Consider the following 23053-nt stretch of genomic DNA (forward strand, 5'->3'; position numbering starts at 1 on the left):
CAGGGATCCGTGCTCGGACAATTGTTATTTGTGATATACATAAATGATCTGGACGAAGGTATAGGTGGTCTGTTCAGCAAGTTTGCAGATGATACTAAGATTGGTGGAGTTGCAGATAGCGAGGAGAACTGTCAGAGAATACAGCAGATATAGATAGATTGGAGAATTGGGCAGAGAAATGACAGATGGAGTTCAATCCAGGCAAATGCGAGGTGATGCATTTTGGAAGATCTAATTCAAGAGCGGACTATACGGTCAATGGAAGAGTCCTGGAGAAAATTGATGTATAGAGAGATCTGGGCGTTCAGGTCCATTGTACCCTGAAGGTGGCAGCGCAGGTCGATAGAGTGGTCAAGAAGGCAGACAGCATGCTTGCCTTCATCAGATGGGGTATTGAGTACAAGAGCCGGCAGGTCATGTTACAGTTGTATAAGGCTTTGGTTAGGCCACATTTGGAATACTGTGTGCAGTTCTGGTCGCCACAATACCAGAAGGATGTGGATGCTTTAGAGAGGTTGCAGAGGAGGTTCACCAGGTTGTTGCCTGGTATGGAGGGTGCTAGCTATGAAGAAAGGTTAAGTAGATTAGGATTGTTTTCGTTGGAAAGACAGAGGTTGAGGGGGGACCAGATTGAGGTCGACAAAATTATGAGAGGTATGGACAGGGTGAATAGCAACAAGCTTTTTCCAAGAGTGGGGGTGACAATTACAAGGGGTCACGATTTCAAGGTGAGAGGGGGTAAGTTTAAGGGAGATGTGCGTGGAAAGTTGTTTACGCAGAGGGTGGTGGGTGCCTGGAACGATAGCATCATTTAAGAGGGAAGTAGAAGGAACAGAGGGCGGGGAACAGAGGGAAGTAGACCCTTGGAAAATAGAAGACAGGTTTACATAAAGGATCTTAATCGGCGCAGGCTGGGAGGGCCGAAGGGCCTTTTCCTGTGCTGTAATTTTCTTTGTTCTTTGTTCATATTTAGCACAGACTCCACACTTTATTCAATGCATCCACTGGACAGAATCTCTGCACTGAAGTAACTCATCGCATTGAATACAACCTCCAAACTAATCTTTTGTGTGCAGGTATGATGATGTGTGAATCATTCCATATTATTTTTTGCATTAAACTGTTCAGTTCAGGCATGGTCTGCTAAAGAAACAGAGTGTTCAAATAGCAATTATTAAGATGAGAAAATTGCACGTTGCAGTGTCTTTTCCAAATAGGTGGGCAATGAGATCCTAGCTCGTGTTCTAGGGCTATTTATTAATGCAAGTTTGTTGCAGTGTGTTCACGTCTATCAGACAGGATGTCAGGAGGTTACTGGACTGTTCCATGTTACAGGAACATTTCCAACAAAGCCAAAAGGTTCTGCGTCACTAGAGATTCGGAGCAGCCGTTGTGCAAATGCAGCAAGACTTGAACAATAATCTTGTTTTGTCTGATCAGTGGCAAATAGCATTAGAGCCGCACAACTGGCTGACTTGGCCATCCCAATCAAAAGAGAATCTAACCATTCCCACTTCATATTTGATTGCAATGAGATTAGTCACCCACACAGTATCAACATCCTTGGCGTAGTAATCAAACTAAAGAACATAGAACATAGAAAATACAGCACAGAACAGGCCCTTCGGCCCACGATGTTGTGCCGAACCTTTGTCCTAGATTAATCATAGATTATCATTGAATTTACAGTGCAGAAGGAGGCCATTCGGCCCTTTGAGCCTGCACCGGCTCTTGGAAAGAGCACCCTACCCAAACTCAACACCTCCACCCAACACCAAGTAAATTTTCCAAAAGGGGCTGGTTTAGCACACTGGGCTAAATAGCTGGCTTTTAAAGCAGGTCAGCAGCATGGGTTCAAGTCCTGTACCAGCCTCCCTGAACAGGCGCCAGAATGTGGCGACTAGGGGCTTTTCACAGTAATTTCATTTGAAACCTACTTGTATATGGGGCTGTTTAGCACAGGGCTAAATCACTGGCTTTGAAAGCAGACCAAGGCAGGCCAGCAGCATGGTTCAATTCCCGTAACAGCCTCCCCGAACAGGCGCCGGAATGTGGCGACTAGGGGCTTGTCACAGTAACTTAATTTGAAGCCTACTTGTGACAATAAGCGATTTTCATTTCAAGTAAATATTGTGGCTGCATAAGGCCGTCAGTGGCAAGTAGCTCATCTCACAGAAACACAGAAATGATGAGCAGGAGTAGATCATTCGGGCCTTTGAGCCTGTTCCGCCATGGATCATGGCTGACCCTGGATTTTAATCTTTAAACAAATCTCTTCATTGATTATGTTCAGTGACTTTGCTTCCACGGCCTTCTGTGGTAGAACAGTCCACAGGTTTTCTCCCATTTGAGCAAAGATATTTTTCCTCAGCTCAGTCCTAATTGGTCAACCCTGCATTCTGTGTCTCCCGGCTTTAGATTTTCCAACCAGGAAATAAACAATCTCCCTGCATTTATCTGTCCAGCCCTGTTAGAATTGTATACAAGTCAATCAGATTACAGTGAATACATGTCGAGTCAAACTAATACCTCCTCTTTTGGAAGTTCCACAAACCCCGGTATCAGCCTACTGAACCCCTACTGTCACCCTTATGGCACATATATCCTTTCTTAGGTTAGCAGACCAAAACTGCGTGCAATATTCCAGGTGTGGTTTCACCCAGGAGGTGTATCACTGCAATAATGCATCCCTACTTCTGAACTCAAATCATCATGCAACGAAGGACAACATACTATTTTCCATCCTAATTGATTGTTACACCTCCCTCTCCACCTTCACTGACAAGGTGTATAAGATTGCCAGATCCCTGGGCAGCATGGTAGCACAGTTGCTTCACAGCTCCAGGGTCCCAGGTTCGATTCCCAGCTGAGGACACTGTCTGTGCGCAGTCTGTACTTTCTCCCCGTGTCTGAGTGGGTTTCCTCCGGGTGCTCCGGTTTCCGACCACATTCCAAAGATGTGCAGTTGAGGTGGATTGGCCATGCTAAATTGTCCTTAGTGTCCAAAAGGTTGGGTGGGGTTACGGGGATGGGGTGGAGGCGTGGGCTTGGGAAGGAAGGAATCGCTGAACATAAAATTCTCAGGAGGGGAGAGAACGGAATCTGATAACAGTGGGAAAGAGTGCTAAAATACTGCATCATAAGCTGAGTAAAGTAGATGGCAAGGTTCCAAAAATGAACTGAATTGGGGAACAACAGAATGGATTGTTACAACAATCGGTTATAATCCGAAAAGCTTTGATTAGAATGTTAAAACAATGGGTCAGAATCCAAGAAACAAAGGTTGGAATGTTGCAACAATGAGCAAGGATTTTTCCTGGGCACTTCAGTGCCTTTCTAGGTACATGCATGACTATCAATGGTTGATCGGATATACACACTCCAGGTTATTCAAGCATGTTAATAACCCATCCTCACTATGATTGGTGTCCCTGGTAAGTCTTTAGAACTGAGTGATTGACATGTCTAATTATAATATACTGGAATAAGGGGCAGGATTGGCAGCTCAACATACTGGGATATAAAATCTTCAGGCAAGACAGACGATGGTGTAGAAAAGGAGGATACATTGCACTATTAGTTAAGGAGGCAGTTACTGCATTAAGGAGTGATGATCTTGTTGCTAACTTTTGGTTGGCTCTTAAATCGTAATTTGCTCTGTTTGTTTAACCTTCGCTCGAGAATCACCAGGTATCTTTATGATAGCGCCATGAGGTTCAAGTTCAAGTAATGATCAATAACTCAACACACCAATTGGTAAGATTCAAATCAAAACACATTTATTATCCACAGTAAATCACTACTCGTGCATAAACCCTACTTTCTAGGCTATTCCTATCACTAAAAAGCCTATACTTAGCTTCGGACTGGCCCACCAGATCAGGGGAACAAATGTCCTTTCGTTCAGGTCCTGAGTCTGCAGGATTCAAAAGCTGGTATGGACTGGTAGCTAGGAGCGCCTATCTCGTAGCGAGCGTTGACTTGAGACTTATTTGGTTGGCGGCAGCTGAGACAGGTCACTCTCACGGGTTGATTCAAGTTCCTGAGTGACCCTGCCAAAGAAGGCCGATTGGTACTTGGGGTTTTTACTTTATAGTCCCCAGGGGTATCCCGCCCTTCGGGGCAGACCCCGTACCTGGTTCCAAGTGATTGGACTGCGTTCTGATCACTTGGATTGATTTCTCCAATACTGGAGCTGTTCCCTGATCGTTGGGCAGTCCCTAAATGTCCGCTGGCCTTCCTTTGTCTTGGCTCCTGCAGGCGCCGAGGAGTCTGGCTTGGCTTTATTCACCTCAACTGTTGCCATTGTGCCCTGGAATCGCTCATTACTGTGCAGATGGCTGCTGGTTTCAGTGCTGTCTGGTTCCTTACAGGTTTCAATACACATGATTTCTGTATTTGCTAGTCTTTGCCTGTGTTATCTGAATTTCCCTTCAGCCTTTGTGGTTCTCCATTTTAAGTTGGGAAGTGGCCAACCCAGGTGGCTACACACCCTCCTTGTGATCCTAACTACGTTGTCTTCATTCCCTGACCCAGCGAGCACTGTTCTATGGCCTCTACACTGACCATAACTATGCAAGAAAAATTTTAACTAACAATTTCTAAGTGGCGCTATGTCAAAACAGGAACATGCATTACAAAATTTAAAAAACGGTACCTCTAACTGTCCTCAATAAACTACACTCACTCAAACATTCAATCATTCTAACTTCCTAAACAATACAAAATAAAAGCAGCATTTACATTTTTCCTGGCTTGGCAGTCAAGCACAGGGGTGTACAATATTTCCATTTCTTTATTTACCGAAGAACGCAAACGAATGTCCTTTATTATAGATCGATGGTTCGGGGTCCTGGGTATAACATGGGGGATCTTATTCTGTTTACCGGGGTGCAAGTGCGGAAGGCTCTCCTTCTCCATTTCCTCATGCGGATAGTCTGCACGATGCTGCAGAGTATCGCCAACACTAATAGGGATTCGACTACGTAGGAAAGGGAATACCACGTTATGAGCTTATCACACCATGATGGTGTGGTGTTGCCTGTTACTGGGCTCGGGGTGCTATGGGGAAGTGAATCATTAACGGCTGGAGGGGGTTGGGGTCAGGGGGTTCGCGTTCGCGCGCAACCGAATACAAATTGCAATAATGAAAAACATGTATGCCGTCTTCATTGTTGACTTAGTCTTTCTCTTCTCTTCTCTTCCTTTCCATTTTGTCTCTTTTGTTGGAGCTTCTGGGATTCTGTGGGATCAAGCATAGTTTCTGTTACTATCTTGGTTAATATCTCGTGCGTTAGTATGCCTGTCCTTCAGTGCCAATTCTCCCTTTACAATGTGCCACCGTGTGTGACTCCTTCATTTAAAAAAACATTTTTTTTTAACCGAATATTCAGGACAAGACACACTTAAAAATCCTGAAACAGTGTGAGCCGTCTCGCAGGCTGCGCAATTTACCATCCAAATGTTTGCGGATGTAAATAGCATAGGGATAGCAACCTAAGGGTTGCCGGAAAACAAAACAAAACTTTTTGAACCAAAAGTGCCGAAATGAGGTGCGTATGGGCTGCGACGGGTAAGAATTGGATGGAATCCCCAGGTAGGACGGCGACCAATGCCGTGTGTGCTCTACCCGAGCGTAGCTGACCAGAGGGGGGGTCCTCAGGCAGGGCGGGGACCAATGCCGTTTCTCCACTGCCTGAGCAACCGGAAAGAACGGGCAAGAAATGTAGTCATTGTGGGGGGGTTGCCGTATTGGTTCTACCTTCGAACCAGAAGAGCAGTTATAAACGGGGGTCTGGCAAGCTCTGTGGTTTCGGCCGATGAGTGTGCTGGCAAGCTCTCAAAGGTTTCTGCAGACAAATAAGGCGTGGAGCCGTGGGAAAAAAAAATTCCGATCTTACAAACAACATTTAACACTAACAGTAACAAACAACATTAAACAACAAGCTGCAGGTTCCATCAGAAAGGACACTGTTTTCTCCCAAGCGGTTCCTTTTTAAAACATCATCTGGACACCTCCGTTATCAGTTGCGAACAGGGCCGCAAAGGGGTTCTCGTTTTGGGAGTCAGGCTCAAAGTCGTCATCTTCTCCCAGATGCCATACTTTTGAATGTATAAGGGCTGATAGGGCTGCATGGTGCGATTTAGTGTCCATCTCGTCGTTCCGGACGAGCCTGTATGAGTTGACGCGGTGCCAAAAGGTGGTGTCAAGTTCTGTGGGGCGGAATCGTCATTGTAGGGTGGTGGTGTTTGGTGGAGTTTGTTGAAGAACGTGATGAGGAAGGGATCACTCGAATCGTGGTCAGATTCGCTGGGTGTGGGCCCTGTTGCCTGGGGATAGCAGGGAGGCGTGCTGTGGCTATTGTCTGAGTCACAGTCGCTGTCGCTGCTGCTGCTGTCTGTGGGTGTTCCGGGGCGGAGTTTAGAGGTCGGGGATGAAGTCGAGGGCGAGTCCGTGGATGTGGTGGGCGTGTTGGGGGAGGGTAGGCTGATACGTTGGCTGTGAACGGCGCGTGGTCTGCTGCGTTGACCATGACGTGGTGTGCGTGGTTGGACTGTGGGCCATCTGCCTTAAGCTGGTTAAGATGGAACCACGCAGTCTTTCCATTGGGTACTTCATTTTATAGACGGAGGGGCTTACTTTGTCCTCAATGGAGTATGGACCTGAATATTTAGGTGACAGGAATGTGCTGGGGTTATAAATTGAGAGCATGACCTGCTGTCCTACCTCAAACTCAGTCGCATGCACTGTCTTGTCAAAAGAGGCCTTGCTCTGTTTCTTCCGTGTGCTTAATCTTACTGCGGCTGCTAGCTGAGCCGTTCTTACATTCGCAACTAGTTGTTTTACTGCGTTCTCGTGTGTGAGGGCCGTCACTTCGGGGCTCGTCAAGTCCAATCCTAAAAGAAATTCTGTGCCTTTCATAGGGCGTCCGGTCATGAGAGTGTGTGGGGTGTAGCCTGTGGAAGTTGAGACACTATTTCTCAAAAACATCAACGCAAAAGGTAGGACTGAGTCCCAATTGGTGTTGTTTTGTTGGACCATTTTTCTGAGGGATGATTTTGGGTCCGATTCATGCGCTCCACGATATCACTTGACTGGGGTGGTATGCGATGTGGAATTTTGGGGTAATGCCAAATATCGTGAGGATGTTCTTCATGACACGTCCCGTAAAATGGGAACATTGGTCGAATTCAATGCTGCGGGGGAGTCCCCATCTCGTAAAGATGTGGTGGGTCAGGATCTTGACTGTGGTCTTTGCCGTGTTCGTTCTGGATGGGAATGCCTCTACCCATTTCGTAAAAGTGTCTATGATGACGAATACGTATTTGTAACCATTCCTGCAAGGAGGCAATGGTCCTATAAAATCGATCTGGAGGTTAGTCCAGGGGCCGTTAACGAGGCGCGTGTGACTAAGCTGAGCCTTCTTGGCATATCTGTCCGGATTGTTCTGGGCACAGATAAGGCAATTCTCCACATAGTGCGTTACGTCTTCTTTTAAACTTGGCCACCAACAGAGCTGCCTGAGGTGGGCTGTAGTGGGATCAATTCCCTGAAGTCCATGACTGTCATGGAACAAACAAATGAGCTCATTCCTGTCCTGTTCAGGAACCACATAAAGGGTGTCTTTTGACACCACACCGTCATGTGTGGCCAATGCATTTTTAAATCGATCATCGGGGGCTGGAAAGTGTCCTTTCAACATCTCCCTGAGATTGTTATCCTGCTTCTGGGCCTGCACTAAATCCTGAATATTAGTCTGCGAGACCTGAGCTGCATTCACTGGTGCGCTTTCGAGGGGTGTCCAAAAATATCCGTGCCTGGCACCTGCTTTTGCCTGTCCATTTCCAGGGGGGGAGGAATGGTGGTGACTTTGAACTTTAACGATTCCGAATGTCCTGTTCTGTGCTTTTTCTAAAATGTGCCGGAGCAATGGGGCTGAAGAGAGGGGTTTTCCGTCTGCGAAAACAAATCCTCTTGCTTTCCACATGGGTAGGAATTATGTAAGGCTGTTGCAGACATAGAGGCTGCCTGAGTATATGTCTGCTGGGCTGGGGAAGGAATCTGGGTGATCCACAATGTACGCAATGGCTGCTAGTTCTGCCGCCTACACGCCTAAGTGGCCTGGTAGCTTTAGTGATATTTCTTCTAGAGCGCATCTCTGCGCGTCCTCGACATATATGCCACATCCTGTAATGTGCTTCCCTTCTAATATAGTGGAAGAACCATCTGAAATGCATATATTCTTAAAGGTTCGCACGTGTCTGTGGGCTGGGAGCTCTCGGGTGAAGTACCTTTCTTTCTGGGGGGTGTTATCGCAATCAAGGGGCCTGTGTTGCAGTGCAGTGCGATGATTTCACATTCATGGGGGTGCCTGGGTACTGAAGGTTATCGACTGAGAAAGTGTGGGTCTTGGTCCTTTTAACAGTGATGTCCCGTCCCTGCAAAAGAAGGGTCCATCTAGCTGCTCTAATTAGACTAACTGGACCATCCTTGAGTCGTCCATCAAGTAAAAGTTGGGTGGGTGTGTGTTCTGTGAGGATTGTGATGGGGTTTATTCCGGTTATGTAAGAAAAATACTGAACTGCGAGCAGGTGCCTTTCACAGGCCGAAAATCCTGCTCCACAGGATCCAAAAGTCTGGAGGCGTAAACCACGGGTCTTAACTGTTCGTGCCGTTCCTGGAGGAGCACGGCCGAAAGGGTGCGGTCTGTGCTAGCTATCTCTATAGCGCAAGGGGAAAGCGGGTCTGGAACTTGTAGTGCGGGAGCTGCAATGAGGGCTCTTTTCAAAGCATCCACAGCATCCGTATGCTGCGGAAGCCATTCCCAAGGGGCTCCTTTCTTTTCCGAGAGGGGTGCTGCCTTGCTGGCGAAACCGTCAATGTGGTTTCGGCAGTAGCCAACCAGTCCTAGAAACAACCGGACGGCTGAAACATTCTGGGGAAGGGGCAATTTGGCAATCGAGTCAATTCTTTTGTGCTCGATCTCGCGTTGACCGTGCGTGATAATCGTAATCATATATATCACTTTGTTTTCCAAAATCTGGGCCTTTTTGGGGTTTACTTTACAACCAATTTTCTGTAGGTGTTCCAGGAGTTCGGCCAGAAGCTCGTTGTGCTCTGCCTTGGTGTCTGTCTGCAGTAATAGGTCATCCACATACTGGACCAGACATTCGGGGCGGAACATTGCGATAATCCATTAGCCAGCTGTCGGTGGAAAATGGAGGGGGAGTTGTGGAATCCTTGTGGAAGACATGTCCACGTGTACTGCTGACCTTTAAAAGAGAAGGCAAATTTGTATTGGCACGCTTTTGCCAATGGAATGGACCAGAATCCGTTACTGACGTCCCAAACCGTAAAGTATTGTGAGTTGAGTCCCTGTTTGAGCATGGTCTCGGGACTTGTGGCTATCGTGGGGGCTGCTGCGGGGGTGACTTTGTTGAGTTCCCGGTAATCGATGGTCAGTCGCCATGATCCATCGGGCTTTCTCACTGGCTTAATCAGGGCCTTATTAGTAGAGGCTATTGATCGAAGTACGCCCTGCTCTAATAAGCTGTCGATCACTTTTGAGATTTCTCCCTCTGCCTCTTGGGGACATCCCTATTGCTTTTGGGGTCTAGGGTCAGGTCCTGTGATTTGAACGGAACCAGTCATCCGGCCACAGTCGTCTTTGTGGGTCGCGAATGCTGTCCTGTGCTTCTGCAGAACGGCCCTAACCTGTTGTCTGTGCAAATTGTGGTTGGATCAAACCAAAATTCACGGACTGTGCTAATCTTGTTGGCGTATTCGCCTATTGTGAGCATTGCGGGGGCTCTTGTGGATTTTGCCATTCTCCAGACACACTGGTTTACTGGATCAAAGGACAAGTTGTGGGAGTTCATAAAGTCAATTCCCAAAATGTGTTCTGCTGTGTGGGGCAGGTCGACTAAGACGATGGGGTGCTTGGTGGTGATGTTGCCGATTTGAATGGGTACAGGGGCTGTGATGTGTCCCTGCTGTGAGTGGCCTGTAAAGCCGCTGAGGGTAATGGTGGCTGTACTGGGCCACGTGTCTTTCTGGAATATGGTGCAGGAATTGATTGTGGTGCAGGACCCTCCTGTGTCCCAGAGAAATTCGATGGGCTGCCCCCGTATCGTTGCTGCAACTACTGGTCAGCCGGACCTATACCAAAGGGTGTCGCAGACCCAACTGGGGGAGCCCGAACACCGTCAGTCTGTTCCGTTCAGGTCCGTCTGGTCTGAACAGGTGCTCACACTCTGTATGGGCTCTGTCCTATTCTTATTCATAGTGCCTGCCTGCTGGGCTCTCTGTGGCTTTCCTGGGGCATTGCATTCTCGTGCAAAGTGTCCTAACTGTCCACAGTTGTAACACTCCTGTGGCTTTTGTGGGAGGATGTTCCTGCCTTCGTTCACCCACGTGGCGTTCTGGTGCGTTTTCATTGCTTGGATGTCTGCTTCTGCCTGCTGTTCCTCGGGTTTCCTAACTGCAGGTTTGTTTTGAACAGACTGCTCCCAGGTGCGGGACATTCTTTTTAAAACCCATTTCTCATGGTGGGCTTCCTCTGAGGGGTCATAATTCGTACAGGCTTTTTGTCCTGCCTCTGTGGCATGGGAGATAAGGGTGCGGGCCCATTAGCCCATACTGTCTTGGGACAAATGGGCACGTTCTAAATTTCCAAAAACTGCCGTGAAATGAATCCACAGGCGTCCAGCAAACGCTGTGGGGTGTTCTGTCTTTTTCTGCCTGCACTTATTCAGGCCTTCTACGGGGTCACCTCTGTTGTAGCCGGTCACGTCTAGGATCGCTGCGTGCATCTCTGCTAGGGTGCCTCCTCCTACATTCTGTGGGTCGGGAAGGGCTGCTACGACCGAAGGATCTAAGCTCAAAACTGTGAGCTTCACGTGCTCACACTCGTCCAGGCCGTACATGGTCGCCTACTGCTTTACTCTAGCAAAGAAGTGGTGGGGGTCTGAGGTGGGGAGGAATGGTGTGATTTTCTCGCACCCGTCCCGTAATTGGGTCACGGTTAAGGGGGTGGTGTACAGGAATTCCGTGTCTCCTTCCGATGTGACTGTGCGGTGGGTGGTTACTGGATTCATTGGTGCCTGAATTATCTGCTCTGTGGGGGGTTGGGGCACTTTTCTCTTCTGGGGTTTTCCTTGCGCACATGTTCCCTAACATATCTATGCGCAGTCTCATTTAATTCTTCGAAATCCGGGCCGTCTTCTGTATCTAACTGGGATCCAAAGGTGCTCTGGAACCCATTCTGAATTGAAAGTAAAGATTGTAGTTCTGCAATCTGCTTCCGGCACTTATGCGTGATCCAGTGAGCTTTTTCTGTGCTCTGTGGTGGTAGTATGGAGTGCTCATAATGCTGCTTTCAGGTCGCTACACTGCCTTTGCAATGCCTCTACCTGTTTCTCTGTTTCTTCCTTACCAGGACTGCATGTTGCGTGTCCTGATAGGCCTTTTCATACTGTGTCTGGAAGCTGCTTAGGTGCGCCAGACAAGACTGGTGTGCCCACTTGGCATCATCCACCTCTCCGTACTTTGCTGCTAACTTCCTTCTTAATTCTAGGTTCTCTTTCTCTATCTCAACAGATCGACGTTACTCATTCGATGTGTCTCCTCTCTCTCTTTACGGAGCATCCGAACGATCTCCTCTGTGCCTCGCAATTGTGCCAAACAGGACACGATTACCATCGGCTTGCGAGCTTTTCCCACGCTTTCCTTATGGATTTCGCTCAGGTTCTCCCACCAAGTATGTCCAAGAGTCCCGGGACATGTTTCCTCATTTTCACAGAATTTGCTCCAAAGGGGCCATCCTTTCCCTTTGAGGTACTTTCTGATTTCCTCTTCCCAAACATGACACTGTCCTACTCTACTGCTGGTCGTTGCGACCACGAATTTTTCGGGGTTCATGAGGCTTTGCATTGCCTGCATTGCCATCTTTCCTCTCTAAATACTTCTCTTAAAATTTGGAACAAGAGGTATTAAGGCAGTTTTGTTGCAACAAAAATCAATCAGTGTTACCTTATAGCCCTGTTAGTAACGCATGCATTCACACACTTCCGAATTATGAGGATTGATCAGAACTACTTGAACACTTGTGGTTTTTCTGTTAACAATTGGATTTCTAATTCAAATTTTTCGGTTCTCCCGGAGTGGAGCGGAGTCCCGAGCCACTTCTCGATCGGGTCCCATCAGGATGTCGCCAGTAATATGTTGCTAACTTTTGGTTGGCTCTTAAATAGTAATTTGCTCTGTTTGTTTAACCTTCGCTCTAGAGTCGCCGGGTATCTTTATGATACAGCCACGAGGTTCAAGTTCAAGGAATTATCAATAACTCAACACATCAATTAGTAAGATTCAAATCAAAACACATTTATTATACACAATAAATCACTACTCATGCAAAACTCTACTTTCTAGGCTATTCCTATCACTAAAAGGCCTCTACGTAGCTTCGGACTGCCCACCAGGTCAGGGAACAAATGGCCTTTCATTCAGGTCCTGAGTCTGCAGGATTCAAAAGACGGCATCGACTGGTAGCTAGGTGCGCCTATCTCGTAGCCAGCGTTGACTTGAGACTTACTTGGTTGGCGGCAGCTTAGACAGGTCACTCTCACGGGTTGATTCAAGTTGCTGAGTGACCCTTCCAAAGAAGGCCGATTTGAACTTGGGGGTTTTACTTTATAGTCCGCAGGGGCCTCCTGCCCTTCGGGGCGGACCCCGTACCTGGTCCCAAGTGATTGGACTGCATTCCGATCATTTGGATCGATTTCTCTAATACTGGAGTTCCCTGATCGTTGGGCGGTCCCTTAATGTCCGTTGGCCTTCCTTTGTCTTGGCTCCTGCTGGCACCGAGGAGTCTGGCTTGGCTTTATTCACCTGAACTGTTGCCATTGTGCCTTGGAATCTGGCTTGGCTTTATTCACCTCAACTGTTGCCATTGTGCCCTGGAATTGCTCATTACTATGCAGATGGCTGCTGGTTTCAGTGCTGCCTGGTTCCTTACAGGTTCCTTACAATACACATGATTTCTGTATTTGCTCGTCACTTGGATCGATTTTTCCAATACTGGAGTTCCCTGATCGTTGGGCGGTCCCTTAATGTCCGTTGGCCTTCCTTTGTCTTGGCTCCTGCTGGCACCAAGGAGTCTGGCTTGGCTTTATTCACCTTAACTGTTGCCATTGTGTCTTGGAATCGCTCATTACTATGCAGATGGCTGCTGGTTTCCGTGCTGCCCTGTTGTTTTGCAGGTTCCAATATACATGATTTCTGTATTTGCTAGTCTTTGCCTGTGTTGGCTGAATTTCCCTTCAGCTTTTGCGGTTCTCCATTTTAAGTCGGGAAGTGGCCAACTCAAATTAAGCTTTTTGGGTAGAGTTTCTGATTAAAAAGTGGACAGCTACGTTGCTAGGTATTTATTAGCGACCCATCGATAGTCAGCAGGAAATTGAGAAGCAAGTGTGATTTCAATATGCGGAAGGATGTAAAAATATATGAGGATAATTATATTAAGTGATTTCAACTTTCCCAAAATTAATTGGGATAACCATCATGTTAAGGGCTGAGATGGAGTTGAGTTCTTAAAATTTATACCGGAGAACCTTTTAGCTCAATATGTGGAGGATCCAGAGCAGCACGGTGGCGCAATGGCTTAGCCCTGTTGCCTTACGGAGCCGAGGTCCCAGGTTCGATCCCGGCTCTGGGTCACCTTGAACCTGTGCCCCCTTGTAATTTATAATTGCACCCTTGGAGAAGCCTCTGACTATCCGCCCTGTCTGTGTACCATCTCATAATTGTGTAGACCTCTTTCAGGCATACCCTCAGCTTCCGTCTTTCCAGTGAACACATTCCTAGTTTAATCAATCGCTCCTCATAGCCAGCACCCTCAAGACCAGGCAACATCCTGGTGAACCTTCTTTGTACTCTCTTCAAAGCTTCCACATCCTTCTGATAATGTGATGACCAGAACTGCACGCAATACTCCAAATGCGGCCTAACCAAGGTTTTATACAGCCGCAACATGATTTCCAAACTCCTGTACTCAATGCCCTGGCTGATGAATGCAAGCATGCCAAATGCATTCTTAATCACCTTGGCCACCTGTGTTACCACTTTTAGGGAACTGTGGATCTGCACGCCCAGATCCCTCTATATGTTAATATTTACAGTATAATTCATACCTAGATTTGATCCTCCAAAATGTATCACCTCGCATTTGTCCGGATTAAACTCCATCTGCCATTTATGAGCCCACGTCTCCAATCTATCTATATTCTGTTGTGTCATCTGACAATCCTTGGTACTATGAGCAACTCCGCCAAGCTGTGTGTCATCCAGTAAGGATGGTAAAATGCTACACATAATTCTGGGTAATGAAGCCGGACAGCCGGTTGATGAGTTGGTGGAGGAGTATTTTAGTGATAGCAACCACAAAGCGCTTAAATTTAAACTTGTTATGGACAAAGAAGTAGACTAGCTGCAAAAAAAGGTTTTGGATTGTGGGAGAGTAGAATTTAACCAAATACGGTAGGATCTGGCCAAGATAGACTGGATTTGAATTTATGGGACATTGGCAGTGTTGTGTTGGGTGTTCTGGATCCGTGGAACACATGCAGGTCACCAACACTTGAAATAGTGCAACACTATTTTATTGAATCATTAACTGTTTAACATACTCTGACTGTGTTAATACGATACTAGCTTCAACTAAAGATCTTTGCCTTGTCCTAACCAGCCGATGCACTCAGCACATGGAGAATCTCTGTGTTGCAGGCTGTGAGCTCTGTCCTCCTAACTAGCTGCAACTTGAATGAGTGGGAACTCTGATGCCCGCTGTCTTTTTAGTGCGTGTGATCTAACTGGTGATTGGCTGCGGTGTTGTGTGTGTTGATTGGTCCCACTGTATGTCCATCAATGTGTGTCTGCACCATGATATACTGGTGCATATTATGACATCCCCCTTTTATAAAAAAATGTACCTGTGTGGCAATAAATAGTGTATGGTGAGAATGTCCCTGACTACGTGTGTGTGAAATATTTACAGGACTATGTACATGAGAATTAAGCTATTTACATGGGAAGGTACCTGGTGCAGAAAAACAGTATGTCACGAGAATAACGAGGTGAACACTATATACAAACCATATAAACGATTAAATGGAAGAACAGAACAAATCAGAAAGTCCATAAGTCCACAAAGTTCACAAATTAAGTATCTGAGGTGGGCGACGAATTCTGGTTGACCACCTCAAGGGTGGGTCGGGAGCCGCTGGCCGAGGAGCGGGCTGGACTGCATCAGAGTGAGGAGGATGCAGAGTGACCGGGATCTCTGCATAGTCCATCGCAGGGTCAGCAGGAGAGCGAGGCGACAGTGGAGGATCACGTAGCGAGCGCGGAACGAGACGAAGGGCACATCGATTGCGGCGCAGAATGGAGCCATACGGTAGACGAACCAGGAACGAGCGGGGGGCCGCCTGCCAAAGGACCACAGCGGTTGCAGACCAGCCACCATCCGGAAGATGGATGCGGACACTGTCATCTGGAGCCAGAGCAGGGAGATCAGCTGCACGGGAGTCATGAGCCGCCTTGTGCCGTGCACGAGACAGCTGCATCCGTCGAAGTACCGGAACGTGGTCGAGGTCTGGGACATGAATGGATGGCACCGTCATCCTCAGCGTGTGACCCATGAGCAGCTGGGCTGGCGACAGGCCAGTGGAAAGTGGGGCGGAGCGATAGGCCAGCAAGGCGAGGTAGAAATCAGACCCAGCATCGGCAGCCTTGCAGAGGAGCAGTTTGACTATGTGGACGCCCTTCTCTGCTTTGCCATTGGATTGGGGGTACAGGGGACTGGATGTCACATGTGCAAAATTGTACCGCCTGGCAAAGTTGGACCATTCCTGGCTGGCGAAGCAGGGGCAATTGTCCGACATCCCCGTGAGTGGGATGCCGTGTCGAGCAAAGGTGTCCTTACAGGCACGGATGACTGCAGACGATGTGATGTCGTGCAACCGTATCACCTCCGGGTAATTTGAAAAGTAGTCCACAATCAGGATATAGTCTCTACCCAGCGCATGGAATAGGTCAATGCCCACCTTGGTCCAAGGTGACGTGACCAACTCATGGGGCTGCAGGGTCTCACGTGGTTGGGCCGGCTGGAAGCGCTGACTGGTGGGGCAGCACTCTGTTGGCTATGTCGTCATTAATGCCGGGCCAGTACACTGTCTCTCGGGCCCGTCGGCGGCACTTTTCCACACCAAGGTGGCCCTCGTGTAGCTGTTCCAGGACGAGCTGGCGCATGCTATGCAGGATGACAATGCGGTCCAGTTTCAGAAGAACCCCGTCTACTACCGCCAGATCATCTCTGACATTATAGAACTGAGGGCATTGGCCCTTGAGCCACCCGTCTGTTAGGTGGCGCATGACACGCTGTAGCAAGGGGTCAGCCGCGTCTCGCGGCGAATTTGGACGAGGCATTCATCCGTGGCAGGTAGATTGGAGGCCACATGGGCGTCAACCTGGCAGACAAATCCAGCTGGGTCACACGGAGTGCCCTGGAGAGAGCGTCGGCAATGATGAGGTCTTTGCCTGGGGTGTATACCAGCTGGACGTCATATCACCGGAGCTTGAGAAGAATGCGCTGGAGGCGAGGCGTCATGTCGTTCAAGTCTTTCTGTATTATATTGACCAGCGGGCAATGGTCGGTCTCGACGGTGAATTGAGGAAACCCGTACACATAATCGTGAAACTTAACCAGACCGGTCAGAAGGCCCAGGCACTCCTTTTCTATCTGCGCATAGCGCTGTTCCATGGGGTCATGGAACGTGACGCATATGCAACGGGGTCCCATGATGAAGCCTCATCATGTTGCAGGAGCACGGCCCCAATGTCGGATTGGCTGGCATCGGTCGAAATTTTGGTCTCTTTTGCTGGATCAAAGAAAGCTAAGACCGGGGCCGTGGTGAGTTTGGTTTTGAGTTCTCTCCATTCACGCTCGTGGGAAGGGAGCCATTGGAAGTCTGTCGTCTTCCTGCCCAGTTTCCTGAGAGCAGTGGTATGAGAGACGAGGTTAGGACTGACTTCCCTAAAAATTTGACCATGCCCAGAAATCGGAAGACCGCCTTCTTGTCCTCTGTCACTCTCATGGCTGTGCTAGCAGCAACTTGTTCGCATCCGGCTGCACACCAAACTGGGAGATGTGGTCCCCGACGAACTTGAGTTCCGTCTGACCAAAAGAGCGTTTGGCCCTGTTGAGGCGGAGGCCATGCTCACTTATGCGTTTGAACACACGCTGGGGGCGACTGACGTGTTCCTGCGGGGTGGTGGACCAAATGATTATGTCATCGACATAGACACGAACACCTTCAATGCCTTCCATCATTTGTTCCGTGATCCTATGGAACACTTCTGAAGCAGATATGATCCCAAACGGCCTCCTGTTGTAGCAATATCTGCCAAAGGGGGTATTGAATGTACACAGTTTCCTGCTGGATTTGTCGAGCTGGATTTGCCAGAATACTTTTGAAGCGTCGAGTTTGGTGAAGAGCTTGGCGCGAGCCATCTTGCATGTGATCTCTTCGCGCTTCGGAATTGTATAATGCTCCCTCATGATATTGCGATTCAGATCCTTGGGATCAATGCAAATTCTCAATTCGCCGGAAGACTTTTTTACACAAACCATGGAACTGACCCAGTCGGTTGGTTCCGTGACTCTGGAGATCACTCCTTGGTCTTGGAGGTCCTGCAGCTGCTGCTTGAGGCGGTCCTTAAGGGGTGCTGGGACCCTGCGAGGTTCGTGCACCACAGGCGTGGCGTTCTGTTTCAATAAGATCTTGTAGGTTTTTGGGAGCGTTCCCATACCTTCGAAGACGTCGTGGTGCTGGTCGATGATGGCGCCGAGTTGCGCCCTGAAGTCAGCGTCCTGAAAGGCAGAGGTGTCATCAGGAGAGAGAGAGTGAACTCTCTGAACTAGGTTCAACAGCTTGCATGCCTGCGCGCCAAGCAGGGGGGCTTTCAAGGAGCCCACCATTTCAAAAGGAAGGATGGCTTTGCGTGACCTGTGTGTCACTTCAAGTTGGCACGAGCCGCTTGCAGCAATGCCATTGCCATTATAATCCAATAGCTGGCAGGCTGATGGAGGGATGGCAGGTGTGACACGAAGGCTTTGGACCATGTCAGACCATGCAATGAGATTGGCAGAGGCACCAGTGTCCAGGCGGAATCGTATTTGGCACCGGTTGACCGTCAGGGTGGCACACCACTCATCGTCTGGATCGATGCTGTATACCGACAGCGGCTGGTGTCTTTGCTTTGGGGACAGCCTGTTTTTCGTCACGACAGCGACTCGAAAAGGAGCCTTTGGGTCCTCGGTGTCACTGGTGTGTGGGAGGTCGGAATCGGACTCAGTGACGGTGGGTTGAATTGCCCGGACATTCCTGCGAGGCTGGCTGAAGCGATATGAATTGGCAGGCTGAGCTGCTCGGCAGCAGGCAGCATAATGGCCAAGTCGGCCACATCGTAGGCATTTTCGAGATTTGGCAGGGCATTGCCGTTTTAAATGGGCGGAGCCACAGTTGCCGCACGTCGTAGCGTCAGCGGTACGGTCGTGCGTGGTGCACGCCTGCGCATTACGTTCTTCAACGTCGCCGTCCCCTCCTTTTGTGCGCGAAAAGCACGCAAAATGGCCACCCTCATCCAGGCTGAGGCCCTGGAATTACTCAATCACTTGGATCTGTTCTGCCTCATGGGGACCTTGCCGCGCCGTTTCAGCTGCTTGGATGTGGGAATACCTACTCGTGGTGTTTTCGTGTAAGACACAGGTCTCAATGGCGGTCGCTAGGCTGTGCTGCTTTACTTTGAGGAGCTGCTGTCGTAGAGGGTCCGACTGAACACCTAAAACCATCTGGTCGAGTATCATGGAGTCGGAGGTGCAAGACTGCGCAAGTATGCGGACGTGCGTGGGAAAGAATTGGAAAGGTTCATCCTTACCCTGCAAACGCTGTTGGAACACGGAGCGCTCAAAACTTTCATTCAACTCTATGCTGCAGTGAGTGTCAAACTTGAGGAGGACCGTCTTGAACTTAGTTTTATCTTCATCATCCACAAAGGTGAGAGAATTGAAAATGTGGATGGCATGGTCTCCGGCCGTGGAGAGGAGGAGAGCAATCTTCCTGGTATCCGAGGCGTCCTCCCTGTCTGTGGCCTCGAGGAAGAGCTGGAAGCGCTGTTTGAATATCTTCCAGTTGGCCCCTAGGTTGCCAGCAATGCGGAGCGGCGGCGGCGGGCTGATGTTGTCTATGTTGCAGGATGACAGAATGCTGGCAGAAGGCAGATCACTTGCAGTGTTAAACGTTTTAGTTACCATTGTATGAAGAGTCAATAGTCCTGTTCCTTTTCACCTAACACCATTTATTTCACTTCCACAGCCTCTGCACAAAACTCTTAACAACACACCACCTCCCACAAGGGCCACCTGAAGCCCTTTACCTATCAGTGTCAATCATTGGATACTTAACATAAATGAAACAACTAATTGCAATGTCTCATAATGCATTACTTTACTCTGAACCCATTACTTAACGGTCTCCCCTTCCTTGGAGAAAAAAAATAATTAGGTGAAAACAAAATTTAAAGAAACTCAAAAACACGCACACAATATCCCCCCTTCTTTTTTTCAAATTTTTTTTGTTTTGAAAAAATAAAATCACAGAAACAGGCGCCCTTCATTAACAATATCCAAAAGTTAAATTTCTGTCACTATCTGAGATATATAAAAGGCCATATTCACCGCCTCTACAAAGCTTAACGTCTCAGCAGCCAAAGTGCTTTTGACCACTTTCCTTATTTTCTTTGTTTCCCACACAAGAGGACAACATTTACCATTGTTCCCCAAGAGGAAAATTATAAAACCTCCTGTGCTTGATTTGTATAGGACGCATCACTATAAACTATGAATTTCAAGTGCCTAAGGTCACCTAAAACCGTGAACCTCAAAACACACTCCTGCATTTTTAGTTTGGCCAAACGCTTTATTTACTCTTATTATGTCTTCAACATTGGGATCATTCATTTTTGTACTCCACTCTAAGACATCAAAACTCATGTCCGGTCTAGTCTGTCTACCTAACCAATTCAGTTGCCCAATTATACTTTGCAGTTGCTCTTTTTCCATCTTTGAAACCTTGCATCTTTTTGTGAAAACCCGGCCACAACTAATTGCGATTGGGCTGATGCTTTCCAAATAAGATTGCTGATGTAAAGGTGACCCTAACTTTGTCCGATTTCCAGTCCAATATATGTATATGCACCGGAAGCCTGACTTCCGACCTTGAATATTTTTCTCAAACCAGAGATTACAAAAGCTTCAAAATCACTAGTCCCACCCCACAAAAATTATTTGACATGCATCATAAAGATGCCAGAAAGGTTCCCTTTATAGTGCCAGTAAAACATTACCGGATCTACTTTCAACTGGTAACAGCCTAACTTTAACAAAACTGACTTTACCGAAAAATACCAGACTCTAGATGCAACATTTAAACCACATACACATTTGTTCAACTTCCAGATTACCCCTTCTGTGTTAACTGCTTCTTTAGGAGGACGGAGAAAAATGTCTCTCTGGAGCTGATGCCCCTGCAAGAAGGCAGCTGTTATATCTATAGATTTGCATTCCCATGCCTTTGTGGCTAAATGAAGATCTTTAAAATTAACCTTTCCTGCTGAAGGTGAATCTACCCTTAAATCCTGATCTTCTAAGCTTTCTTCAAATCCCCTTGCCACAAGCCTGGCCTTTGCCTAATAAGTTCCACCCGGAAGAACCTTTTCCGTGCAAATCCATTTGTGGGACAGAGCTCTTTGGCCCTTTTCCGGTACTTCCATGTATACCCCAAATTCACTCCAACTATGCAGTTCTTGCTGTTTAGCATCTTTGATAACTTTTCATATAATTTATTGGAAGGCACCATAATCTCACGTGCTTGTGGGCTTCTACGCCTATTAGTATTCGTAGTCTTACTCATGTTCCGAGACCTTGATAAACTACGTCCCTTCTCCCGCCTGGTAACTTGTTCTATACTGCTACTGCTTGATACTTCCGATCTACTGTGGGATGTCCTTTCAACATTCTCGACCTTTTCCTGCAGACCTGTTCACTAACCGATGTACTATCTGAGTTGGCACTGCGTTCCTGTGACCTCCATTTTTGAACTTCGTGTTCCCAATCCATTGTCTTAACTCCCTCCCCTGAATGCTGTACATTCAACCAATGTTTATACTTTCAAGTGGCCTTTCCTGCTCTAATAACAATCGCATCCTTCCATTCAGGCAAGTATGTCACCTTTGTACCAACTTTTGGTAGTTGTCCTTTCGGAAAAATGGCCTGATCCCAGATCTTAAGGTCCACAGCCACAATGTTGTTAAAATCCCTGGCCAAAGGTAGGGTTACTATCGGTTGTGCTGGTGTCCTTCTGTACTTCCTACAAACTTCACAGCAATGACTAACCTGTTCTATCAGTTTAGTATAGTCTTCATCCCTTACCCCTGCATCCTTTAATACATTTTTCAGCCTCCGAGAAGACGGATGTGCAAATTGTCTATGCAGTTTTAATACAACAAGCTTTTTATCAGCGAAAGTCCCATTTTCAACTGCCATTAACACATCCTTAACCACCTACTTGAAATATTATTTTTCAGTAATGGAATACAATAGTGTCGTGACTGTGTAAATTGTAAGTACACCGTCTTTCCAAAAACAGTTGCCTTATCCTGTTCCATATCCAGTTTCATGTGTGCTTTCTTCATCGGCGGTCTGCTCAGAAGCAAAGGTATCTCACTTGATACAACATCCGTGCTAATGAAATGATTCGCTCCGGCAATATTGCAAGGGATCATCACTCTTTTCACTAGGAGATTCACTAGGTTGATCCCAGAGTTGAGGGGATTAGATTATGACAAGAGGTTGAGTAGACTGGGACTGTACTCATTGGAGTTTAGAAGGATGCGGGGGGATCTTATTGAGACATATAAAATTATGAAGGGAATAGATAGGATAGATGCGGGCAGGTTGTTTCCACTGGTCGGGAAAAGCAGAACTAGGGGGCATAGCCTCAAAATAAGGGGAGGTAGATTTAGGATGGAGTGTAGGAGGAACTTCTTCACCCAAAGGGTTGTGAATCTCTGGAATTCCTTGCCCAGTGAAGCAGTTGAGGCTCCTTCTTTAAACGTTTTTAAGAAAAAGATAGATGCCTTTCTAAAGAATAAAGGGATTCGGGGATATGGTGTATGGGCCGGAGAGTGGAGCTGAGTCCACAAAGATCAGCCATGATATCATTGAATGGCGGAGCAGGCTCGAGGGGCCAGGTGGCCTACTCCTGTTCCTAGTTCTTATGTTCTTATGTTTTCAGCGACTTCAGAGAATTAACATCCCCAAATTGAATAGTCTTCCATGGAGAATTCCTCTATTTTCCGGAACTTATCAAATTCCGACCATGCTTCATACGCAGGTAATAAGTCATCTTTCTTGTAAATCTTATCCATATATTGTAATAGAGTCTCCAGACCTTCTTCTGAGTCTAATTCTTACAATTCCAGCTCAGAAAGCACTTTGTTTCGGATTTTACTGTCATAAGGTAGAGAAAGAGCCAATGCCATACCTTGTTTTCTCTTTCCCAAGGCAGTTAGTTACCTTAGTCCACATAACTACTGCACTTCTCCATTAGTCGTACGATTCCCTTTCAGAACATAAGGGGGGATAGTCATATCCAGCCATCTTTATCCTGGGTTCAGCCATGTATCTTTTTTTTTCTTCTCACTCACTCCTTGGTTTGATCAGGAAAAGTTGTATCTTTCAAACCTTCACATTTGCACAGCAACCATCCTCTGCTACCATTGTTAAATGTTTTAGTTACCGTTGTATGAAGAGTCAATATTTCATTGAATTTCACAGAATTTACACTGCAGAAGGAGGCCATTTGGCCCATCGAGTCTGCACCGGCTCTTGGAAAGAGCAACCTACCCAAGGTCCACACCTCCACCCTATCCCCATAA

At 47.4% G+C, this 23053-nt stretch overlaps 1 long non-coding RNA gene across 3 annotated transcripts in view; it reads left to right on the forward strand.

Annotated features, from left to right (window-relative positions):
- Window positions 1-22503, forward strand: part of LOC140395895 (uncharacterized) — a 34801-nt gene extending 12298 nt beyond the window's left edge. For 2 of the 3 annotated variants that reach the window (XR_011936368.1, XR_011936369.1), the window contains exons 2-3: window positions 974-1076; window positions 6925-6995. This is a non-coding gene — a long non-coding RNA (uncharacterized lncRNA). Of the gene's footprint in view, window positions 1-973; window positions 1077-6924; window positions 6996-22410 lie in introns of those variants that run through there. The other variant, XR_011936370.1, reaches the window with a different exon arrangement.
- The last annotated feature ends 550 nt before the right edge of the window (window positions 22504-23053 follow it).

Source organism: Scyliorhinus torazame, chromosome 19 (assembly GCF_047496885.1).
Source record: "Scyliorhinus torazame isolate Kashiwa2021f chromosome 19, sScyTor2.1, whole genome shotgun sequence".
NCBI lineage: Eukaryota > Metazoa > Chordata > Chondrichthyes > Carcharhiniformes > Scyliorhinidae > Scyliorhinus > Scyliorhinus torazame.